At 38.2% G+C, this 5,803-nt stretch overlaps 1 protein-coding gene across 1 annotated transcript in view; it reads right to left on the bottom strand.

Moving 5' to 3' along the window:
• ofcc1 (orofacial cleft 1 candidate 1) overlaps window positions 1-5,803 on the bottom strand; it is an 81,081-nt gene that overhangs the window by 36,636 nt on the left and 38,642 nt on the right. The gene's annotated exons all lie outside the window — the stretch shown is intronic.

The following is a 5,803-nucleotide window of genomic DNA, read 5'->3' as shown; positions in this document are numbered from 1 at the left end:
AGAGAGAGAGAGAGAGAGAGAGAGAGAGAGAGAGAGAAGAGGAGAGGAGAGTTCTAAAAATTCGAAATGTGTTACAGTGGGCTCGCAACAGCCTAGCATAACAACTTCAAACACAGCACTGTATTGGGTTGCTCTCTGTATATAGTAAATCTGTGTTTATAGTTACAAAATGCATAGAATCCCATTTATTAAAGTTTGCACATGTCAACACAAGCTGACGCTGATGACCCCAATCGTCTGGCTGATGGTAATTAGCCGGAGGCTAAAGTAGGCGTGTACAGGAGTGCTATGGTTAGCATCACAGAGTGGGACTTTAGGCCTTTGCCTGTGGACATCCCTGTGTCTCACCACTGTGTCCCAGAGCACAGTTGGAATTCACTTTGTAGTGTGTATCTAGGGAAAATGGTACACTGCCTAAAGACAGAAAACAAAAAAAAAACAAAAAAACTGAATCAATTTTACTGCCCCCCCCCTTCTCTTTACCAAATAATTAGGCTAGACTTACATTAAAATGCAGCATTGTGTTTTCCTCCCTTGTATTGCTGCTGAAATATGAACCGTCAAACAGCTGCATTTAAAACAAAAGAGTATCATCTTTCCTGTTCCTGTGAGGTGGCTACACTCTCTGAAGTGTTAAATTATTTGAAGTTTCAAGTTCCTTAGTGGATGCACACCAGAGCAGTGGTGTTGCGTACAGTACACGTGGGAGAACTCGAGATTCATTCAGAAAACGCTCAGTCAACAGTTTGGGCTGATAAATATTCACAGCTTGGCTGAAATAAACTTGAGCGGAGAGGATAAACATCTGGCATAACAGTCAGTTACCGGTCAATTGAGACGTTAAAGTACAGCATGTATTCCTACTGTATGTTTCCTGTGTGAGGTCAGTGAGATGCTGTACATGAGAACATAAAATGTGCAATATGGATGTCGAGAGAGTTACGTTGGATCTATTGCTTTTTCATTATATGTAACTGAAATTGTCTGAAGGCAGTTGTTGTTCAACTCTCCTTTTGATGTAACATGAGAACAGCAGTAAAGGAACAAACTGCCAGCTCTTTATAATGGGATGTCACAGCCTCCATATTAATGAATGACACTGACAATTAAGATCACTTTAAAGTCACCTTGTCCGGGCTATTTAGAGCAAATTAGCCATATGTGACACTTTGGATTTACAGGAGATGTTCACGTTTTGGTCCCTGCAATAAAAAAAAAAAAAAAGTTTTGCCGTGACTGTCTATTATGTCCAGTGTGTGTTTTCACAAGACTTTGATGTGTAAAGAAAACCAAAAGATGATAATGTACGAGCAAATGCGTGTCTCTGCTTCCCTATTATGATTTTGACAAAGGCACTACCATTCTGTTCCAAGCTTCATCACGACTTGCCTCACTGTGTGGTTTAAAACTGCTTTCCGCATGTCTGCAAATGTGGGATTACAGAGTAGACAGAAAAAGCAGCGTGTCACAGACACAGGCAAGATGTTACCCTGTCAAGTGACATTAAAGGAAAACAGCAAACACAACCTGACGCCCATCTTTCATATAATGAAGATATTGATGATGCATGAAAGAGGAATATTTTTAGCCGTCTTCCTGTGGCCGCCTTTTCCAAAAGGAAACTGGTAACGTGATGTGAAATCTGTTATCACCACTGAATTCATTTCATTATGGCACCTCCAATTACAAAAGTACAATACAGAAAAAGAGGGAAAGGCGGGGGGTGGAGGTGTGGGCTTTTTTATCTCGTAGGAACGAAGGATGTCTCACAGCTTGTCCCCTGAACAACTGATAGCACGTGGCGTAGCGGCCCAGAGAGGAAACTAACCATTTCAACAGGCATGCATTGGCACATAATACTGTATTTTAATTTGTATATGATTCTGTGAAATACATGCCAGGATCTGTTAGCTCGTTATATCGGTTTCGATACATTAGTTGTTCATTTCCATGTCATCAAAGCACATTGCAAAAGGACACATCATCCTCTTAAACCTTGCCACAGAGTGTTTAAGCCTGTAAATTAGATGTAACTAGCGTCTATCTGTCAACCAGTGGGGCAAGAACCATCTCTTGGACTGGTTTTCCGCTGAGTCCCTTAATGTCGCATGGCACGACAATAAACAGTAACTGTGTGCTTAAAAATAGCACAAAGTGAAAAGCAAGTAGAGACAAGTATTAAACCTCTAAAGACGGCATGGGTAATGAGAGATGGAGGGGTGGGGGGGAAGAAAGGAGTACAGTGGGGTGTTACATTTTAAACAGCAGATTTATGGTGAGAAGGCTCCAGGGCTGAGCAGAGTGAAGGTAACCCTGAGAATCCCTTTGCATTGCCCTAATGGCTTAAACCCTCCAGTCTAAGGCCACTTAAAGTATTGGACTTATCCCTTTATTTTGAGGATTAAGTTCTTTCCTGTCACTTTCTTACTTGGGCCACCGCCGGCTTTGTTTAGAAATGCACTAAAATGACACATCTTTACCCACATAGCCGAAGAATGGTTTGCTGTTGGGGAAATAGAGAAAGCAACAGATACAGTGTGAAAATAGACTTAAAAGATTGACGGATAACGTGATTGTTTTCTTAGTGGCCCAGATGCAGGAGCGTTGTGGTAATTATGGAAGTGCGATTATCTTAGGTGTCAAGCGATAGGACTGAAGATAACACATCTTTGTTTACATTTCACTTTGGAAGAATGCTGATAATGCATTTGTTTTGGATCGTGACAATCATCTGTCCTCTGTGGGTTGCACAGCTAGCGCCTTTCTAAGGCTACTTTACTTTTCTGCTGTTTTGGAGGATTCCACTGCAGTAAACTTCATATAAATAACAAAGTAGTTATGTATCTATCTGTTTGAGATGAATTGCTGATTGCTGATTTAGTCATGGGAGGTTAACGTTACAGTTTATGTTGGTAATATAAAAGAAACATGCCATATTAGTGCTAAAATGCCATATCAGTCAGGAAACATATATTGCAGGTCTAATATTTGCATCAATAACCATTAGGACTAATCCACTGCTAGTAAACATGACCAAATGCTCTATGTATGCCAATCTAAGTTTACATCATGTACAGATGGTACAGTCCATCCCACAGTGGAAGCTTTAACTGCCTATTTACTGCATTCACGCAGAAGCACATATGTTTACGTAATGATTGGCATACAAGCAGGGCTTTGCGTGGGTGGGGAAAATATAATACAGGAAGCTATGAACCTCACAAAGTGGAAATCACAAAGAAACCTGTTCCCACAAGATGTATTAAATGATAATCATTGGTTACTAAGCTGGTATCATTTTCCGGAGCACCTTGAATGCGTGTCTGCATAAAAACAAGTTGAGCAGCAGTATATGCCCGCAAGGCTTTTAGATAATTGAGTCATTTTTATATCATCTTGTGAGAAGTTTTATTTATACTGAAAAAAATTTACTTTGTGCTCCCTCTTTCTCTCTCTTTTAATTTTATTTGTTCCAAGAACAATTACCTTACCATTTGGGGGCTTTATAAGCACAGCTTTTTTACAGAGACCCTGGCAAAGCGAGAATACACATAAATGAGTTTCATTGACAAAATGAGAGCACAGTGGCAGGTATTTGGGGTTTAGTTAAAAGTGAATTATGGAATAGTGACTCAGCTGCGGAACTGGAGTCCAACATCATGTAATTAAATAGTACAACGCTGCACCACCAAATTATCAGAATTATTTGCAGCTGACAGAGCAGAGGAGCGCATAATCACAAGCAGTGAAAAAAAGAAATGATCCACTTAATTAGGAATCCATGTTTGACTAATAGTTGGCTGCTCATTTTTACAGTGCGAGGGAGGTTCTCACATGCAGGCAATGCTATCGATCAGCTAGCAGCAGATGAGATGCAACCCTGGCACAGAATTGCAAACTCATAAAAATGTTGCATTGGTGATTGTGTAATTTTTAATGTGAAACCAAGTGGACTGGGAGGAAACATTAAATATCATGGTGGTTATTAAGGGTGCATTTTTATGTGTACTCCTACTTTGGGTTGTTAATTACTGGAAGATGACATTGTAAGGCAATGACAATCAAATGATCCGTTACTCTATTTGTATTTCTATATGATTCAGATAAAAATACAAGTTACTACTCTTTGTTGATGATCAACATTTGTGCATGTAATTTTTTCAACAGTTTAAAAGGAATTGTTTGGTTAGAAGTAATTTGCACCTGTTGCCTCACACCCACATGACAGGAAAGATAGGACAGGAAGTACTGTGCACAGTCAAGAAATATATCTTGCACGGCTAATGTGTTATTAATATTGTTATTATTATATACCTATATATCTTTTTGTGCTGTAAAACTAATTCAAAATATTGTGTTGATAAATCATCTTTAGAAGCCAGGCTAGCTGTGTCCAGTCCAATACATTAATACACTAGGCACACAGATTTAGTTTTAAATAAACTTTTAAGTGGTCACTACTTATTGTTTCATGTTTTGTTACAAAACATATTCATTGCTAAATTGCAGTGCTTCTTTGTAATAATCAGCTTAAGTATGCAGTGCACAGATCGTATTAAGCAGAGATAACTAAGGATGCATGGGAGGGGTGGGGTCATTTGAAATGTTCTTCACTTAAGCGGAGCAAAGCCTCATGGGAAAAGAAATATATGTCCTGATTAAATATCTGTCTTGATTGATATCTGTCCTGGTTTAAGTGTGTTTTAATAATGTTCTGTTAATGTTTTGGGTGAGCATTCATGTTGTCTGGGTTTTAGTTGTGTATGGTTGATTACATGTTCCTGGTTAGCTACAATTATTGTTGCACCATGACCGAGACCCACGGAGGGGGGGAACGGGGACTGATGGGGTCTGGGTAGTGAGATTCTATTTGTTCAAACAGGTTGGATATCTGTAATGTCTTCTGAGTGAGGAATGTCATGCAGACTATTTTAGAAATTTCCATCTGTACATTGTCAGCCTTTTTCTGTTTTATTGGAACAAATGTATAGAATACTATGTTCTTAAAACTATACTGACATAAAGTAGAAACAGTTTTTATAAGAGTGAGGTATTTATTTAGTTTTCTAAAGTTTTGTTTAATATTTAATGTGTGTTGTATTTCAGCATGACTCAAGGAAATAAACTTACGTTTACTTACGATTTTTAGTTAATACTACTAGTACTAGTGATGGCCTAATGAAGCTTTGTGAACCAGTGTCTTTATTTTCTGGGCCCAGTAGATGGCGCTCTTGGTTTTATCCCTCCTGTTGTCCTCGGGTCAAATTTGACCCATTTTCAAAAAGCTTCCACATTAGAAATTTGGGGTTTCTTGTCAAAAAGAATAACTTGGATGGTTCCCTACAACGCTCTTCACAAGTAAAATAAATGATCAATTTACTACTTTCATTGAGTTTGGTTTATTTTTATTAAATTATTATTATTATTATTAGCCTGAATGCCAGCCGAATTTAGCCCCGCCCACAACATTTCAGGTTGGGAAGTTTATATTCTGACTAGAATTTGAGTATGACCACGTCAGGCTACAATTTTATAGCATTTTAAAACAAAACAAAAAACAACAACAAAAGAACGTTGATAAAAGTGACAAAAATGTCAGGGGGAAAAAACAACTAATGCATAAAAAAGGGCAGAAAAAAAATTAACAAAAACTTTAAAAATAGTGACAAAAACATTAATAAAAGCAACAAAAGTGTCAAAAAAGTTTGTATTTTAAATTTGGACCCAGAAAACAGAAAGTTTCCTGGTCGACGGGAGGAAGGCATTGCAATTCAGTCTAATCTCAACCCTTTGTTGAACAGAG

This window comes from Etheostoma spectabile, chromosome 22, assembly GCF_008692095.1.
Source record: "Etheostoma spectabile isolate EspeVRDwgs_2016 chromosome 22, UIUC_Espe_1.0, whole genome shotgun sequence".
NCBI classification, from domain to species: Eukaryota; Metazoa; Chordata; class Actinopteri; order Perciformes; family Percidae; genus Etheostoma; species Etheostoma spectabile.
This window is presented reverse-complemented; position numbering and strand designations above follow the sequence as displayed.